The sequence below is a fragment of the Acomys russatus genome, chromosome 9, assembly GCF_903995435.1.
Source record: "Acomys russatus chromosome 9, mAcoRus1.1, whole genome shotgun sequence".
In the NCBI taxonomy this organism is placed as follows: Eukaryota; Metazoa; Chordata; class Mammalia; order Rodentia; family Muridae; genus Acomys; species Acomys russatus.
Window position 1 is genome coordinate 26,682,097 of NC_067145.1, and position 20,857 is coordinate 26,702,953.

Consider the following 20,857-nt stretch of genomic DNA (forward strand, 5'->3'; position numbering starts at 1 on the left):
ATTTCCAGTGGGAGATGCAATTCATTTGTTTGGATGAATCCCATGGCTCTCTACTCATGGATAAAAATCAACTGGGCTTTGTCCCTTTGATAAGCAGAACTACCTGGCCAGCAAACCTTACCAGGCAGAGGAGAGGAGGCTTAGGATAAGAGCCTGCAGGGGAGTGTTTTGAGCTCTTCCTAGTTTCTCACAGGTCTGAAGAACACATCAGAGCCAGAGGGGAAATGGGTATTGCTTAGTGGTATTCATAACAGCTTAGTTACTCGACCCCCGCATGATCATTTCCCTTTCTCTCCTTGATAATCACATATATAGCGAAAACCCGAAGAATTAAATTAGAAAGAATTTCGGATGAGGAAAAGTTTTATTTATCTCTCTGGGGCTCAAAATAAGGAATATTACATGATTCTTGTCCACACTCCATGAATCCTGGTTCATGTTTCTCTGTGCCCAAGGCAGCGTATTTCTACAGCAGATCACACATTTGGTGATAGTGAATTCTTAGATGTGCTATCTAAGAGCTATATTCAATATCCAGATTTCTCTGTCTTCAAATATATGTATAAAGTCATAAACTCTGCTGTGTGATCTTCTTTGTGTGTTTCCACTCTTGTTCTGTACAGAGCACACCCTGAGCTAAACCCCTGATGAAAGGGGCCGTTTTGAGGAAACCCCGTCCAAGCCACATGCTAGGGCTGCAAACCTGAGAATACTGGGGTGGTTTCGTCTGAACAAATGCACATTTCATTTAAAAAAAAAATAAGAATGGCCTTGTTTTAATCACAAAGACAAGGGGCATAGTTGTGGGATTTACCTAGAACCTTACTGAAGTGAACTCCACTGGTTCTCACTAGAGGTGAGAGTATTTGATGATTTCTGGAGTCTTTTGCACCCGGTTCCTTCCACTATGCTCATCTCTCCTGCTCGTCCCACACTCTTTTCTTCTTTTACCGCTTCTCTTATTCTTGAATTGTCTTACAAGTTCATTCACTCTAGGCTGTGGAATTGTGTTCTACAAATGTACAGTATTCTTAAATGGGAGACAGTGGAACCAAGCTCAAAGTAGCGGATTTGGTGCTTTTTTTTTTTTTTTTTTTTTTTTTTCCTTTTTCACTCTGTATTGTACAACAGAACTCCTCCAAATAATCTTTGGTTTAGATTTGTTTATATCTGTCATTGTAATTCCATATTTCCTAAAGGGAAACTAGGCACAAAGCCACCCTTTGAGAGTTTCCAATTTTAAAATTAACTTAATGAAAACTGCAAAAATAGGTTGAGCAGCTAAGCTCAGTTCTTATCACTCTCTACAGGAGAGACAGGCTGCGATGGGGCAAGACTGTTAGAGAAAAGATAAATCTTTATACTTTGTGCTCACTCTGTCAAAGGACACACAGAGAGAAATGATTACCAGAAAAAAAGGGAACAGCCAGGCTAAGGGAAGTCACCGCTTCAGAGCAGCTGTCCTGCTTATAAGTCAAAGGCAGCTTGATCTAATCAGGCTTGTGCCAACACTTGGGACACTCGTGGAGATCACCGTTGGTAAAGAACAGTGCTCCTTGTGCCTTGGTAAAACCTAGTTCAAGTCATAGGAACGATTGAGCGCGGAGTGGGAAAGTAGCTCAGTGGGTGAGTGATTTTTGCACAACTTATGGACTCGGATCCCGAGGATTCAAATAGAACTCTGGTTGTATTGGTGCATTCCTGTAGTGCCCATGCTCGAGGGAAGGAAGCAGGGCATCACTGGTGCTTGCTGGGCAGCTAGACTCATCTGTCTTGGAGAAGTCCACACCAGTGAGAGACTATCTGAAAATACACCATGGCTCCTCAGGAATGATACCCACGGTTGACCTCTGGCCTCCAAATGCACAAATCTGTGCATTTATCCATGCACACACACAGACACAGAAACACATGTACAGAAAAGGGGAGACAGGGAAAGGCAGAAAGACAGCGGAAGTGAGAATGAGAGTGAGAGTGATCAAGAGAGAATAATGACTTCACAAACCTTGGGTGTGGAGTAGAAAGCAAGCATTTCGTTTTTTTCCTTTCCTTGGGTAGCAAAGATTTTAGAAATTCTTAATGCATGGCATTATTCCAGATTTTTCAAGACATTGCAAAAACCAACTTAATATTCTGAACAGATTTTTGGGGGGGCGGGTAGGGGGTTGGCAGACATCTGTATCCTGACTCCCTCCTGGCTGAATGGATTTAGCTTTTTAAGTAATTTGGAATCCCACAGGCATTTATTTGGAATTTTATTTTTAAAGCTCCCTCAAAGCAAAGGATAATTTTTAGTGAACACGCGTGGAAATATTGTTACTATGGACCTTCTGTGAATATTAAAACCAAATCCTTCCCAGTAGCAGTTTGCATTTCTCCCTCCCGTTGTAGCTGTGCTTCCACATTAGAGACAGATAAAATCAAGGATTAGAACAGTATTGAAGGGGCTTTTCTTTAAACAATTAAAGTAATTACATAGTTAACAACTTTGCAAGCTTATTATCTGTAGACACTCTACTAGATGCTAAATATAAAGTCCTCAGCAGGACCCTTTGATGTCATTGCTATGTACTATATCCAGCAGCCAATGGAAAAAGAGAAAAAGATTGGATTAATCTTTGTAGTCAGCTTCTAGCCCAGGTCTCCATCTCCACAGTGACCCCAGGTTCCTATGGTCTCATTTCTTCTCCCATTGTCCTTTATAAATGTCAGGTTCCTAAGGATGCTAATGGCCTGGCTATCGAGCCTAAAAGGAAGAAGATGAATTGACAACAAGCCTTCCCTATCAACAGCCTGCCCAATTGGTTATCCATCTTCATTAGGTAGCATAAAACCACTCCCAAGACTCCATAAGTCTAATCAATGCATTTTTATCTGAGATGCCAAAATTTTTATGACATAGTAAAATTTTGGTTATATGAGCCATTTAGTTTAAGAATGTACATGAAATTGTGCTTATGCCTCAAAGTAGCTTTTCATGTAGCTATATGAAGAGAGAAACGTCTATAACTTCCCTTTCATACTCTTTCCAAATCAATAAGAGTATTTATATTTTCCATTAGTGACATAATATCTTGTTTGGCATCTCCTCCTCAGTGGCATTTCTCAGTCCTTCACAGTTCGTTTTCTGTACTTAGTTCAGGTAAGCATGCTATAGGTCAGACCCTCAGCTCCTTGCTTGGCCCCCAGCATCTCTTTGTTGCTCCCTACTATCATTGGCAGCCTCTGATAGAATAGCAAACTGCTGACCCTGGGAGGAGTTTTTTGCGCTCTCTCTGAGGCTTTAGTTTTTGGTATGGATCACTCCAGGGGAGAGATCCCTTCTCACTCATTTTCAAGCTGTTTCTCGAGCTTGTGCAAATGTCCTGGGATACCCCTGTCACTGTTGTCACATATAAAGTATCCAAAACCACGCCAGCATCAGGATGCAGGGTTGCCTAGTTCTAGAACTGGGTTCTGAACCTCGTGTGATGCCTTTGGCCAAAGAGGAGATGGTACTGTGCTGAGAACTTCATTTATTTTCACTGTTATCCACTGGTTGCCTGTGCCATGCAGAAACTATAATTGGTTGCTTAGATGTCTATGAACTCCTCTCGCATAGATATGTATTTTCAGAGAAGATGACAATGTTTATATTACATTTGATTTTTAGGAGAAAATTAATGCAGAATTAATAAAGACAGTGTACAAGTAGTCTGAACTATTTTGTCCAATGGACAGAGCTCTATCCTTAGAAGTGCTATGTGAGTGTGAGTGTGTGTGTGTGTGTGTGTGTGTGTGTGTGTGTGTGTGTGTGTGTGCATGTGTGTCTATTTCCTCACATTTTTCCATTGAAAATAAGTAGACCAGCCAGATCCTTAGCTGAACGTTTTAGTCGCTGAACACAGAAGACTCCAAGGCTGACTATTCCTACTGAGATACATTAACCTAGAGTTTTTAGAGTGAATCCAGATGCAGCTTGATACCTCTCGCCACAACCTAAGGAAAGAAAAGAAGGCTTTATCCCTCCTTTGTAGAAGGGCCAGATGAGTTCACAAATATAGGCAGGTTTGCCCAGACTGCACAGTCATTTGAAGGTAACATCTAAAACCCAGTGTTTCTACTGAGGAACGTGATGAGCCTCTCCCTTTAAAGTCTTCAGGTTCTTCCACTGACTTTTAAAGATAGATCCACTGTGTCTTTTCAAGCTACCAGATTAGTCATTCTTTCTGTGTGGTTTTAATGAAAGTGTATGCTGGGGAAGCAAGACTTTCAGTGCTCAAGAATAAATTATTGAATTACATTGCAGGGCTCTTCTGTGAGAAGTTGTATAGTCAGACAAACATTTAATCAATTAACAGTAATTAAGAAAAGCATTGATGAGTGATGAACATAAGCACGCTGCCAAGAATGCAAAAGTGACAGGAGTGTCCCTGATAGTTTTTAAAAGGCCCATGCTGCTGCAAGGCTCCACTCACTATGTGGGTTTTGAGCTTATGTCTGAATGAAAGAGAGTTAATCAAAGGTGAAGGAAAGATCCTTTGGGTGAAAGAGCCAGTAAATACACAGGCATAGAAGAGGGAAAGGCTCTGGTGGTGAAAGCATCCAAAGGATTTTGAAATGCCCTCTCCTTGTGCTAAAATGGAAGAGGAATGGCATCAAACAGAGAATGAGGGCAGAGCTTTACCAGACCTTGTGAATGAGGCTGTGAGCTGTAGATTCTATCTCTAAGACAGTGGTAAGTATTAGAAGGCACGGACCATCATCTAATTTACATCTACAAAAAAATACTTGAAGTTAGAAAAGTGTGATCACATAGCAAGACCGGAAGGAGGACACTGGAAATGACATCATTGCATTTGGGTGTAGAAATGCCACAATTAGGGATGTTAGTTGTTTTTTGTTTTGTTTTGTTTTGTTTGTTTTGTTTTGTTTTGTTTTAATTGCTGTGTTATCATCATTAGAATATATGGTAGTTCATATATTGACAATGTGAGAACAAGAGGGGTCAAGAAGAATTAGAGTATGTTTGACAACTGGCGAAGGATTGGCGCTCTAGTTAACTCTGGGGAAAGGACAAGTTGGGAGTCGCGGAGGGAAAACATGTGATCTTGATATTTGAGCATCATTGAGATGCTTCGGGATGTACCAAGAGATGTGTCTGAGAGAGAGAGAGAGAGAGAGAGAGAGAGAGAGAGAGAGAGAGAGAGATGGAATTGTGAAATGTGCTGCTCTTCTGAGAGTAAGAGTGGAAAAGTAGTGTCCCAGGCACAGGCAGGGGCACTCTACCGCCAAGGAAGACTGAGAAACAGCATCTGAGGTGAGGAAGAAAACCCGGGCAGGATGGAAGAGTGGTCCCAGAGAGAAGCTGCAGCTCTTTGCAGTGTTCAGAAACCCTTGGTGAAAAGCTTCATTCTATAGTCAAATGCCAGGTTGGGCATTGTTCTCCCGGGGTGATCAATAATAACAATAATGGATTTCCTGGTTTTATTGTCACATGTTGGGGTAAACCATTTGTCCCTCTGACCAATAGTTTCATCCAAGAGTCATGGATTGTCTGTGTATCCACAATATAGTTAGCTCCTTGGTGTAGACCCTGTATACTGACCAGCCACGTAGAAGGCAGCTTTGTCCATCTGTGAGCTACTATTTCCATCTCCCCCAAAACATGAGCAAAGCATAAAGTGCATGAAGATGAAGATAATGGATAACTTACCGTTATCTGCCATTCAGCCTCTTTCCTGAACCACTTAGTTGGGTGGAATACTTCCATGATCCCTCAGAGGTTAGATGCAGACCCTTCTGTCTGGAGCAACATGTGCCTTTGCCAATGCCCTTATAGCCTACTGTAGCATCAAGCCTTGTATGACCCTGTCAGGCCTGCAGCTGATTCTGCCTCATTCATATTTCTTGAACTTGGCTTCTTGCCCTGCCTCTAGGAGCTTATGACTCACTTTCTCTTTTCTCTGAATTTTCCTTGTGAGTCTTTTAGAAACTTAGCTCCATCAAGTACTTTCTGACCAGATAGCTGTGTACATTGTGTCTCAGTTTCTCCTTCCTTACACTGTATTTACTGCCTTAATATAAGAAAACTGTTTTATCGCCTTACTGTTTAAAGCCCTTAAACAATTTTTACAAATTCAATTTTATAGGACATCATATAAGAGACATGCTGGTCTCCCATTGTATGACTTCCCAGCTTCAGGATTTGATAACCCACCATGCAATTCTATCTGGGCTTCAGTCACACACAGGCTTTTCTCTGATGCTTTTCCGCTTCTCAGATCTTACCCACGCTGTTGCTGACTTACAGCAACCACATGCATTCGCATTCTACCAGCATGCTGTATCCTTGTCCCTGTTCACATGGCTCCCACCCTAAGTTAGTTTGTGGTATCGGCCATTTCTTCCTACAGAATGATCTGTGTTTATGAAATGCAGCCAGTCCACATAGCTGTGGGATCTGCATCAAGTCAATTCAACTGACTTTTTAAAAAGTCATCTATACTGAATCAGGGCAGAATTGTTGTCATTAATCCCTAAACAATGTACCATAACAACTACTACAATTCTGTAGGTACCACAAGTCACCTATAGATCATTTAAATATTTAGGAAAGTATGTGTGGCTGCAGGGAACTCTGATACTATTTTACATAGGAATTTGGGCATCTGCATATGTAGATATTCATGCTGAATCTAGAATCCATCTGCCTCAGATACCAAAGAACAACTCTCTTTAGCTTTTCAAGTTGTATTAGAATTATTTATCTGTTATCTTCAGTAGGCTGAGAATTTCTAAACAGAGGAGGCATTAGATGGCCTTTGTAACATCCTGAATGCTTTCTCATAAGATCTCAGCAAATAGTAGTAGAAAGCACTTTCCAGTTAGACGAGGAGCACACACACACATACACTGGATGAGGCTTCTATTTATGTTTCATATATATATATATTTCATATATATATATATATATATATATATATATATATATATATGTGTGTGTGTGTGTGTGTGTGTATGTGTATATATATATAGTGTTAGTATTTTAATATTGAACATAGATAGGACTTAAGGAGTGTCTTTATTGCTATTTGTCATAGAAAAAAACATAGATCTATTTTTCCATCTTAGGACCATTACAGTATAATAATTTTTAACACTGATAAAAAGCCAGTGCCAAACCACTTTACCATGATAAGAATTTACTTCTCTGAGACTCATTATTTGAAGGACATGCAGGGATTGACTGAGATGTCCAAAATGGTTATTTTGCCAGTGGCCATAATCAGAAATCCAAAATTGTTGAGATTAGTGAGATTATGCAGTTTTTTTCCCAATACCAACTTTGGAATTGCCGGATCACTATTTTATAGGTTTATTTAAAACTAGTCAGCTAAGCATCTGTATTGTATATTAGTGTGACTATAAATTGAAGGGATTATAACAGCATTTGTTCAAACTCCACTGAAGGTAGATTGATCAAAATAGTTATAGATTTGCAAAGTCTTTGTGCAGAGAAGATTATTGAAAACACTGAGGACAGATACAGTTTGCAAGACCAACAATTTCAAAAGGACTCAGAAGCTTCCAAAGCGCAACAGCTGTTGCCACTGCCCTGAGTTGCCTACTATAACTACATGGTAAACTCCCCTACTGAAGACATTAGCTATAAGTCATAGAGGACCATTTCAAATTGACTTGGAAATTTCCTTCCTGCTGGCTAGTTTTCTTAGTGCCTGACGGTAATATATAGGAGGCTAGTTAAAAAACAAAAAACAAAACATTAATGATCTTAGGTCTTAGGCAGTGCTTCACCCTGCACCCTACAATACCAATCTGCTAGGCAGCATGTGCCCACTAGTACAATACTGACATGGCTGTTGTGAGCTAACTGATTTCTGATTAGATTTGAGGCCTGCTCTACAGGAAGCAATTGCATGCCTGGTACTATGATTCTTGTTAAAAGCCCATGCTCCACAGGATAGCCACACACACATGCACTTATGGGCAGCACTAACTGGACTTAGCAGATGATGATGATGATGATGATGATGATGATGATGATAATAATAATAATAATAATAACAATAACAATAATAATAAATAACAACAACAACAGTAGTAACAAAAACAATAATGGTATGAGGTTGGAAGGACTGTGTTGTACATGGAGAGAGCTGGAACAGGAGATTGGTGTCAAGCATGATCATATTGCATTGAGTATATGTATAAAGTTCTCAAAAATAAAGAAAAAAATTAAAAAGCACTTAAATACCTTATAATTGATATTTGGTCATATGTATGTGCAGTCTGATTTTCACAAATACAGCATTCTACATGTATAATTGAGGGAGCTAATTATCTGTCCTCAAAATCCATTAAGTTGTTGCCACCAAATAAGAACATGTGTGGAAATATGTAGAAGAAAGGGCATTTTGACATATAAATTAGCTTTTTAAATATATATTCTCATTGTTTTTGAGAATTTTATACAGATTTTATTAATGACCCATTTTAATCAGACTGCTAGCACTTAGGGAATGTGGCAGACAGCTATTTGCACTAAATACTTCAGAGCTATTAGATGCTCTGTAGAGTCTTGGGGAGTCCTCAAGTACCCCACTGGAGTATAGCACTTACCCAGGGTGTTAAGTGATCATCAGCATCATAGCAAGGGGCAAACTCCATCGTGAAGGAAAACAGGAACACCACAAGTGCCAGAGGAAGAAGATGTTACGTACAGTGGGTTACCACTGCTCTGTGCCGTAAAAGGATGGGTGTGGCTGCCGTCTTCCCCTTGGGAATGCAGGAACCTGACTCCCAACGCATAGGAAGAATATGGAGTGTCTGGTTCTCAACTTGGAATTCCACTGGGCTTTCTTTGCAAGACTGTCCTAGCTCCAGCTGTGCACACAGTCCCATCTGATGACCCATCGCATCTGAGTAAATGTGGTAGAGCTTTAGACAGAAAATCAAGCTGGACTCTCTTCCCAAACTGAGTTTCTACATTATGTTAGAGGGAAAATCTATCCCACAAAACCATCACGTAGGCTGTAGTGCTACAGTGACAGGTTCCCTGTGTCTTGGAGCTCGGTATCATGTCAAGTAGTTTTGGATAAGTGTGCCAAATTGTAGTGATGATAGAATGGCCTCAGTTAAGTTTACTTTTGTGCTTTGCCTGAACTTTGAGAGATAAGGTGGGGCAGGAACCAGCACTGATGCATCAGCACCATTTGGTCAAAATCTCAGTTGTGAAAACATAAAGAGCCCTATGAGCATATACAGAGGGAGGCGGTCCCCCTCAGTCACAGTCATAGGGGAGGGGGTAAGCGGGAGCGAGGGAGGAATGATGGGAGGATACAAGGGATGGGATAACAATTGAGATTTAATATGAATAAATTAATAAAATTATATATATTGAAAACATAAAGAGGCAGATGTCTCCCTAACCACTTTCTTAGCTAGGGTCTGTCTTTTATTACAAAGAGAAAGCAACATATGTTCCTTATTATAACACATTCAAAGCAGGCACACCCAACCTATCAACAAGACTTTGTTAAAATGAGAAGGAATTAGGAATCAAGCAGATTCAGGTAACTCATTCATGAAGAAGCCATTCTAGCAGATCCTAGAGCCAGATTGGTCTGACTCTGAGGTCTGTGTTATTCAGAGAGTAGTCTCAAGGCACATCATCTTTCCTGCAGGTATCACTGGAATCTAATACTCAAACTGGGGCCACAGAGTTCTGGAAGGATGGAATACGCACGTGGGCAAAGAGACATTAGCAGTCCTTTCGGTATATGTGCAACCTGGAATAATTTGTACATGTTACTGACAGCCTTGCATGGTGTTGCTGTTTCACTCCTCCTTGTATCATTTGCCCTGAGAACATGATGTCAGCCCTCACTTCATGGGAGCATTTCACTCCCACACATTTGTATGTTGAGTATGGTTATAGCCATAATGCTGATGTGAACGTTGGTAGTGGTGAGTCACATTCATAGTCAAAATTTGATGTCAGATTTATTGCCAGTATCGCATGTCACTAGCATTGATTTTTGCTGTTGATATTCAGGGTTGTAATGGGGACATGCTTTAGCTGAAATTCAAATTCTACTAAGAGCTGTGGTGCCGGCTGGCTAAGGTCAAATGCCCTTTCCTGACTAGATTGGAGGCAGAAAAATTACCATTTAGTAACATTTTCTTTTCAGACTTCTAAGAGAAATGAAAGACTTGCAGATGTGAAACATAATTTGTTCTGCATTCCTTATTCTTCCACTCATAAACTCCAACCTCTTTAGCTTTGCTACGTGTCCTAGACTGAGAGTTACAAGTTTCCCCTCATTTTTCATTTCTGTTGTGTCATTTTTTAAAAAATATCATCTCATTTGCTTGACTCAGGACATGAAATTCCAAGCAAATAAATCACTCTGATGTGACTTTGGAGAAAAGGTCTTGTGCTGAACACTTTTGAATTCCTGTGATGTTAGAGGTACCTGTCATGTGATTAATTGTGCTTTTTTTTTTTTTTTTTTTTTTCATTTGCTCAGAAAGCCAGAATTTATTAGCAAATACCGAAGTGTATTTGTTTCAAAAGCATGATGAGTTTGTATGAGTTTGGTCTTTTTCAATTTACCATTTTGGAAATATATCTGCCTTCCTATTATATTTTTCTTAGAAACAATTATAAGATGGCTTCTTGTGAGCTGAGGTGAGCTACTTATAGGGTGAAGAAGGCATATTCTTCCTGCTGCTCAAATCCAACCTGCAAAGCCAGGCATGGAAAGGATGGGAATTCACTTCAGTCTGACGTGTGCTTTCCTGCTCTGCCTACGTTTCTAAGCTCCCAAGGACACTTCCTTCCTGGCCCTGAAGCACCTGGTGCTCTGCTGCTTTCTCTTCCCTTTCTGTTGTCCTTCTACCATGGCTGACCAGGCCTGTCTACAATGTCTTCAATACACTCCTCTTTATTTCTATTCGACTCTGTGTCCCCAGCCTGCTCTAAAACATCTCTCACAATCACTGGTCTCACTGTCAATGTCACACACACACACTCACACAACACACACACACACACACATACACACACACACACACACACGCACGCACTCCTGGCCTCTGTAGTGGCCCAGCTGTATATAATTCAAGGTACTCCTACGTGAGAGTCTAGAAGTTGCTGTGGCAAATTACCACACACTTGGAGCTTTATGGCAGTATAAACTCATCCTGAGCAGAAGTTTAAAAATGATCTTTGTGGTACAAAGCCCAGGTGGCAGCTGGGTGGTGTCCCCTGTGATCTTAGTGGGGCCCCTCTTGTATTTCTCTTAGCTTTGAGTGCCCCACAGACTTCTCTAACTGTGGCTGTATGAGCCCTGGCCTGAGTCCACATTGCCTTCTCCCGTGGGAAGGTGACATCTCTCACTGCCCCAACCCAAAATCTGGACTCCAGTTCCCTCTGTAAAATGTTTTCCCTGCCCTCTCAGTACTATTGAAGATCCAAGATGTTAGTGTGGCTGTTTTACAGGGACATTTATTTAACCCAACAGTTTTATACTTTCATATCCCAAGTTGGCTGTATTTTACAGTCCACTCTTAGCCATACACCGAAATTCATTACTGTATGCAATTAATTCACCACCAAATTAAACTCATTTCATGGGAGGTTGGGTAAGGATGAAAAATGTGAGAATTAATTGCCAAATATGGCTCATCATATAACAAAGAGACTACCGAAAATAGATAGGAGAGAGGGGATGAATTTAATAGAAAAGTATTCATTGTCAGTAGAAGTATAATAGACATGAATGTTAAAAAGTCACCAGTTCCTAGTTTTGTTTGTTTAGTTTTATTTTTTCTTTAAATAGTTTGGGCTTTTAAGAGCTCTTTCTAAACAAAAGTTGTGCTCGTAGTAATAATATTTTAAGACTTCTGGTACCAAAGTAACCAGATTACAATATAAATTTTAAAAGATTTGATTAAAGCAAATAACAAAGTTTTAATTGTAATTCACTCGTTTCATTTACAATGTTTAAATTAATATTCATCAAGTTGTGATTTAATTAAATATTATCTCGGTACAAGATATATCCATAATTGTCACGAAGTTTTCATTTAGCACCGTTACACAATTATAAGTAATGTTTTCCTTGGACAGAAGTGTATCACTCATTATGCATTGTTTAAAAAAAATAAGAGCAAAATATGACTTCCAAATATATACCAGAAGGCCCATTTCAGAGTTCATATGTCTTATCTGCAAATAAAAACTGTTAAGAATAAGACAGTGCAAAACTCATGAGAGGTGCTTTCCAAATATCTTGAGAACAAGTAGATGAATATGTGCTCAAGCTGGAAGTAAAGTCAACCTTTGTAGGAGATGTTTCTCAAAATATGTGTGTGTGAGACTTGAATAATGAATTCGGAGAGGTCCACTGAGCATAAAATATTTCCCCAGTAAAGATGCATAATTGTGTCTTTATAAACGCTGTGGCAAATGTAGAGTGCCCAGTCTATCCCAGATTTTCAGAGAAAAATTAATGAGAGATCAAGAATTGTTTGTTTTCCTGGAGCCAATGTCAGAACAAAAAAAAAGAAAGAAAAATATTGAAGATTCACAGAAAAGCTGGAAACAAACCCCCATATATTTGCATCTATATTGCCTATTAATCTCAGAGTTCATGCCGGAAGTGCTTTGCTAGGATTTAGCCAGAATGTTTGATAATAACAAACCACAGTGGTGACCACAGCTTTGGTGGCTTTACATCTCAATTGAGAAATGATCACACAAAATGAAAAACTAAGACAGCCTTCCTGAAAAGGTAAGATGCTCTAAAAGCACCAGTGAAATAAAACATGAAGACAAAGAAAGGCACACAGGATATCCGCGCCATCACCTGTCCCCACGCTGTGTGTGCTGCCGTCACTCCCTCATCCGCTTCCTGCTGCCTCCGAACAAAGATCCTTCAGATTTCTTGCTAGCTGTGGTTCCTTTAAAGTTCTTTAACCAAATTGTAAAGCCAATCTCATCACGTGGATGGAGAATTCTCTCCTGTATTAAGGTTTATTTCCACTTCTTTTCTTAACAATGTTAGTTTGTGATTGCTGATAATCATCAGGTTTGTGAAAGAAAGTGTTGACCAAAATTGCACAACAGACACCATGTGAAGACAATCGTGATTTGAGCTTTGTTGAACCAAGTCATTTATCCCTAAAAGTATAGCATACTAATATGCTGCCTTGGGTAATTTCTTAAAAATGTTTTAGAAAGCCCCATATTTATGTCCTTAAAGCATTGAAAGAACCCTAGCCAGCTCACCTGTGCCTGGTAGTTTTCACAGCTTAATCTTTTCAGGCTATATCTCTAGTCTCTAGCAAATATCACATTTATGGTACATGTAGCAAAGAGCGCAACACACTGTCTTAGAAGAGAAAATAAAGCATTAAAAACTATGATTCCACAAGCAGATGCAGTTGGGAACTATTATAATAAGCAGCGCAATCCCTGGCACTCAACTACTGTGATGTCAGTACTTTTATTCCATGCTTGATTGAGCTCCCATTGGGTCGTGCACATACTAATAATTTCAGGAACTTGTGTATAAAAACTACCCATTCCTCTAGTAATTGGATTTTCACTAAATCTAAGCTTATAGAATGGTCAGGGCCATATTTCAAGGAAGTCTTATTTGAATTCATGGAAATAATTTATTTAAAACTCTAGAGCCAAGAATATTTCTCTGAACCTGTAGCCAAGAGCCACTGCTGTGACCACACTTACCTTCAAGTATAGCTGTCCTTAATGGCAACACTTTGGAAGTGTGACACATATTTGATGCCTCCATATCTGCCCACCCTAACTTCAGGTTTTATACTAGAGACAGTAATATTTCTTGATGGTGAGGCTGCTTACTAATTATTTTCTTTCACAGCCCCACCCCAGCAGAGTAGTGAGTCGATGGGAACTCACCCTGTCTCACTCAAGTCTTCTGTCCCCTGGTCCAGTCCCCATACTTGGGATGAGTCAGTCACCAGAAACATCTGTTTCCTCACAGCCCTGGTTTATCATTAATGCTTCCTGAGACCCCAGAATTCCAGAAGTTTAACAGTTCTGGAACCAGTGAATGACTAGGACAAAGATGTTAACTTCGCCGTGCTTTGTCTACTGTACAGCCTGTGGGAAAGGGATCTGATATTCCCCCAGCTCTCACCCACACATAACTGAGACCCAGTGGGTCTCATTTCCTACTTGTTGATGGGCGTGACTGTGTGTGTTTTTGGAAGTAGCCAATCAGAACAAAGCAAACAGCTAAGTGGATAGTATACAGGCAGTGACATGAGACTGTTATCTTAGCCCCCACATGTTCCTTGAGATTTATCATAACACAGTGCTGACATCCCACCTTTGTCCTAACTTTATCATCTTTTGGTGTGTGAGTGGCTTACAGTGGAGCTTGGGAGCAGGTGGCATGTTGTGGAGCCAGCTTTGTCACAGAACATTTTCTATTCATTCATTCATTCTACATTGTTGGTATGCTGTTGTTCCAGGCACTCTACATAAGTCAATGAAAGCAACCCAGCCTCCTGTCCACGTACAGTCCTGTCCTCTTTCTTCTTGGGGGACAGAAGAAATAGGTTGAAACTTTTGTCTGGCTCTGGGATTCAAGACTTGTTTTAAGTATTTTCCCCAATGAAACGAAGGCTGCATAAATGATAACCACTGAACTAAACCTGTATCCCAGACACAAGTCTGCATACATGGTTATACACAGTTGATATAACCAAGTGTGCACACGGAGGCATGGACCATGACATCTGGGCTCCATAAGGAAGTGACGTCCAATAGTACACAGGCTGTATACCAGGCAGTCTAAATTTGGGCTGCTAAGCTCCATTAGCCGCTTGGAGCAGAGTTGACAGAGGCAGTAGGAAAGCTGATAGAATGTTCTAGATACCTTTGGCTTTTATTGCTGGTGGAATGGAGATATCAATGATGGGATCTCACATCTATGAAGAAATAGATCTCTACTGTTGTATCAAAATCAGTCTGTGTTTGAGTTCTTAAAACCAACCCAGCTTTTGTAGGCCACAGCCTGGCCAGGCCTTTTTTGCCCTCAATGAATCACGAGCTGCTTAAAATCAATACTTGGGCTGTGAGTGGGTCTAGGGTTTTAGAAAATGAATCTCTTCTATGTTACATGAATGGATGGATTTTGTGATTAACATATACTGACTGGCAAGAGCTCTAACCTTAGACACGTACAAATCTGAGTGTTTCAGGTATGTACTTTTCTGATTCACACCAAAGAGAAACAAAAATCAAGTAACCAAGAAGCACTTACCATGACAGTCTTAGTAACAGGACAGGATCAAATCCAAGCCATGAAGTTTCAGTGTTAGTGACACATGAAGTGACAGAGGCTTTGGTAGTTATCCAGAAAATACCTTCATCAAAAAAATCTTACAGTAATTGTACTTATCACATGCATTACAGACAGCTGAGTGAGACACGCATGGAACCCTTGCTAACCCATGCAAATTCAAGCAATTGTCACTTTTTACATAGATTTGGAAACTAATTTCACCCAAAGCAACGAATGATCCTTACTGGTGTATTATTGTCAGCCCATATATGACACAGTACTGGGTTTGCTATGACCCACCCCAATCAAACCCACCACGAATCTCAAATAGTGACTTATTTAGAAACAAGCCTTGCACATGTACTGTAATTAATATGAGGATGTCATCGTTGGTCTGTATTGGGCCTTGATCCCATGGCTAGTAACCTTACAAGAAGGTGGAATTTTGTTTCAAATATAGGAGAATCCCTTGTGTTGTCTGAGAGCTGTTGTAAGCACAAACCCAGGAGTACCAAAGACCTCTTTCCTGCTGAATAGTAGGACAGAGGCCGAGGCGGAGTCCTCCTCCCATTGTGTGAGGAGGTACCCATTACTGCCCTAATTTAAAACATCCAGCCTCCACATCTCTAAGAACAATTATATTTTGTTAAAATCACACAGTTTCTCATACATCTCTAGAAAACTAGAGAGTTATCTATACTAATTTTTTAAAATGTACAAAGAATATTCAACATGTTTGGAGCCACTGTGCATTTAGCCAAAGTATCATTGATTTGGTATTGTGTGAAAAAATATGAGTCTCAGCACAGTAGTTAAAAATATTTTAATACTTATGGGATCCCTAGGAATAAGATATATCCCTGAATTACATATTGGTGTTAGTATAGCAAGAAATTAAAACAAACTACAAAAAGAGTTAAATTAGAGGAAACCATTTTAGCAGCAAGCTTTTGAAGGACTTCTCATGGGAAACAACTGAAGTCTCTCCCTGACATAATCAGAAAGGCAGGTATCATGTGGATCCAAATGGAAAACGAACAGAAGACATAAAGATAATGATGAGCTTTGGGAGGCTCTCTCAAAGTGACTAAACCATTTTACCTCAGCGCAATGAGATTTCTCTTATTCCAGAACAGATACGAATGACAAACGAAGGTAACTAGTGAAGACAGTCATATTCAAAGTTGGCTGGACTGATGATCTATTCAAACACCATGAAATCCCCACTTGTTTCAAGTTTCATCTGAGTTTTGTTTGTTTTGAACAAAGATATGATATGGCCTCATACTCCCTGACAATTTGTTTACAATAGTGATGACAATGTTACACTCTCCAGTGTGTCACAGAAATACATGACATAAGAATATGAATGCAAACATATGAAAAAAAGGAAAACAAAAAAACAAAAGCCCTCAGGTGGTTGTTAATTTTTGGTGCTGTGTAATTAAACTAGTTTTTTTTTTTAATGTTATCTTTTGCCAGTATCTAATTAGCAGAGCCATCTGCTGAAAGAGCAGTGGCCCATCTGCCTAGAATGTTGTTCTCTTCATTGTTATGAAAAGCATCCACCACTGCTAGTCCCCATCTAATTAACTTCTCTTGCTGTGGAATGAGATAATACACAGCTTTGTTTATATACTTCTGAGAACTGTGGATTTGTATGTATGGGACAAGTACATAAAAAGAGACAATCTTTTCCTTTGCAACATCTGACTTACTCTTGAGATCACAGCTTCATTTGTCATGGCTGGAGCCCATCCCTGCGCAGAAGGATGAGGCGTGTACAGGCCACTGTGAAACAACAGGACATTCTGTAACATCCTTGGGATGCTGTGGTCCTAACAGCAGTGTTCTGTTGTCTTGTATGTCTCTCTAATGATGCAGTTGTAGCAGTGTGACCTGCCCAATGTTAATGCCACAAGCCCAGGCATATCACAGGACCTGAGATGTGCCACCATGATGTGACTGTACCAGGAGATGGGTACGTGTGCTGCTGTGTGCCCTGATCAACCATTCAGTAAACTGTTATTTCAAAATTGTAAGGAATTTCAAAATTAACTTGAAAACCCCCTTTATTTCAAATTAATCGCTGATATGCACAAATATATTATCTATCTTCTTCCATCAAACACTGTCCAGCAGTCTGTATTATACCTACTAGATATTTAATGTATATTAAAGGAAAGAGAGACTTCATGGCAGGAACTACATCAAAACTTTGTAAACCCACTTAATATCACAAAATATATGTCTGTGCCTTTATAGAAAAATGGGCTACATATAGGAATCCTTAGTTTTTATAAATGTAAATCTTCAAAATTATTAATAGATTGAGTATCCAAGCAACCACTATTACTGTCTGGTGTTTGCTTCTGATGTGTTTAATGAACATTAAATATTGAATAATAAGAATATTCATGTTTCTCCTCTCTCCTGTAGTAGAAAAGACAAAAGGTGACAAAAAGCAAAGGTAAATATATATTTTTTTAAATCCAGGACGTAAGACTGCATTGTACTGAGACTGAAAATGTGCAATGCCTTAGCACTTGTTTTGGCTGCCAGAAGACTAGTTTTGAGTGGGTCTAAAAGTGGCTGGAGTGAAGGTGAAAACAAGGGTGTGGAACACTTCCTAAGTCAATTTTGGGGTTTGCTTCAAAATAATGATACATGTGCAAATAACCTGTTTCGGTGAGACTAGAATAAAGTTTGAGTCAAAGGCCTTTCATCGACAAGTCAGGTCCTTACAATGAAAGGCGTTGCAGAGCAGCTCAAAAAGAAGCTGAGCTTGAACAAACGACTAGAAAGTGAGGAGTGAAATCGAGTGCAGGCTGATTCCATGAAGCCCTGTGGCGTTCTCCTCTGGAAACATGTTCTCCACAGCTGCTGGAAGGCCCGCAAGGTGAATGAAAGGAAAAAATTCTGTGCCTGTGAGATGAATCCAGAACTCTTAATTCTCTTGTAAATCTAGAAAAGTCTTTTTCCAATGTCATTTTTTATACAGTTCTGCAATGCCTAAGAACTCGTGTTTCTCACCGTCTTCTCTTGGTAAATTCCCACCAATAATACACAATGTCCTCTCACTCTCCTCCAAAATAATGGGAGGCCATGGAAAAGCTAAAGATTCATGATGTCTAATTAATTCTGGATTACAGGATTGTTCACACTTTGGCCATAGAGAAGAAATGCCTCCAAAAGGCGCCCCTCTGCTCCAGATAAGAGTCAATGTGCCCTGTTTTTTTTTTTAATTAATTAATTGATTGATTCACTTTAAATCCCGATCATAGCTCCCTCCCTCCTCTTCTCTCACTGCCACCCTCCCCTTCTCTTCCCCCACCCTCCCTTCCCTGTTCCCCTAGCTCATCAAGTCCTATCAGGATGTGTCCTGCTTTCCTGTTGCTCTAGTTAACTTGTGTGACAAGTTGCTGTGTTTCAGTATTCTTTACAAAGTAATCAAATGTTTTTGAACACTCATACTGATTTTTACTATTTCTTTTCAATCCTGGACCTTGGCCAGTATTACTCTCGAAAATGCTAAGGCTACCTGAGCACCAGGTAGAAGTGGGAAGCTGTTTGTTTGCCAGCAGCAGCAGTGAGATCTAACAACAGCGATTTCATTTGATTAATCCTCCCTCTTAATCCTGGGCCTCACCCTGCTGTCCAGACCTCTTATGTTTATTCAGGAGACTATGAATATTTTCCTTTGCGTTACTCTCGGGCCTCTCACATGGGAGGCAAGGGCTCTCCAGCCTCAGCTCTCTGCCTTCTGGTCCCACTAGGTCACCCAAACAGAAGCCCAGGCTGGCTTGACATTCGTGACCATTCCCATCTGACGGACATCAGCATTTAAGTCTTGTGTGTCTCTGTGTGTGCACATGCATGAGATGTACGTAGGTATATGTGGGGTGTGTGTGTGTGTGTGTAAGAGAGAGGGGGTGGGCATGGGGAGGAGTAACCTTTGGGTGTCCTTTCTCTGGTGAGAAAGGATTGACTTAGGAATTGTCCTACGTCCTTGTCTTCACCTTCACTCTAGCCACTTTTATACCCACTCAAACCTATTTTTCTGTCAGAGAATGAGACCTACCTTGACAGGTCCCATTTTTATTTTATTAACATCGTCACCTGCCTGAAACTCACTGATGAGGCTAGCCCACCTGGGCAGCAAGCTCCAGGGCCCTGCTGTCTCTGCTTCCTTGGAGCCAAGCGTGCACCATCACTTTGGGCTCTTTGAAAGAGTGCTGAAGCTCAGGGCCCCTTGGTTTCATACAAAGCACTTTGCTAAGGTAGCTGTCTCTCTATTCCCCAATATTCCACTTTTAACAGCATCACCAAGTCAATGAGAGCCACTGAGAGCACTTCATCAGCTGAAGTCTTTCACTGTGCAGATGTGCTGGTGGCTATGTAACTGGACCCCCTCTTTTTGTTAAATGACACCAACCCCTTTGGTAATATGAGCTTAGAGTTCTTTCTTGCTGAAGGAATGTATCAGTTTATCGATTCTGTTTTACATTTAAATAAGAGCAAAGGTACACAGGGAGTGTTTTATAAACAGGGGTGAGAAAGGAGCATATTAAAGGTCAGACAAGGTTAGCAGTGAGTTTATTTACATATTTTGAATCTGCATGTCAGTGTGTATGAAGCTTTTGCCTCTGTGGTGTTATCTCCACTGTTCATGGAAACATTTGGCCTCCTGGATGGAGTCCAAGGCAGTTTGTGCATCGGGCACTGATTAGCTGCCTCCACCAAGCACTGACCCAGGAAAGGATCGCAGAATTAACAATCTCTCTTATCGGAGGTCGATTTGTTCCTGCATTCTTGACTCCACGTGATCATAATGAATGGACTTGCTCAGGTTTGAGGACCACCAAGGGGGATTACTTTCCCATGGTCTCATATTTGTTGAGGGCTATCTATCCAGCATACAGTTGTTATGGCTGCCTTGGTTATGTGTCGGTGTTTGGCAACAGCAGCCTGCTGGAGAACTGGAAAACAATTCTCCTGGGCAGCTGGGGAGGCCAGCATCTTCCCATATATTGGTTTATATTGGGATTGAATTTAGTTTCTTTTTTTTTTTTTTTTTTTTTTTTTTTTTTTGACATTTTCTGATGTGACGAGATTGCCCCTCACAGGTTTCCTAACAATGACTTCACTGGTCCTGAACTCGGAATCTTCAGAAATCTAATTTTAATAGAAAAAAAAATTACAACAAGAAGATATGAAAAAGTAGGAGACATGTTTCCCTTATAAAAGTCTACACACCACAGAACAGTGGGAAAGGACAATAATTCAATGTTTACAGTGTATTAAGGACCTCACCATCTTAACTTGCAAATCACCCTGTCTGTGAAGCCAGCATTATCATCTTGAGTATAACAGGTTCTCTTTGCGACTAGACGTGCTAGCGCGCATGTCAACTTGATCGGCGTGGATTAGGTTTTTTAAAAGGTTGTAAAATATTAAACATCATGGTTCCTAATAGAGCTAGTAGCAGTGTGGAGATAGAAAATAACCACAGCCAT

At 40.2% G+C, this 20,857-nt stretch overlaps 1 protein-coding gene across 2 annotated transcripts in view; it reads left to right on the top strand.

The window, feature by feature from the left end:
• Positions 1–20,857, top strand: part of Sema5a (semaphorin 5A) — a 480,974-nt gene that overhangs the window by 308,592 nt on the left and 151,525 nt on the right. The gene's annotated exons all lie outside the window — the stretch shown is intronic.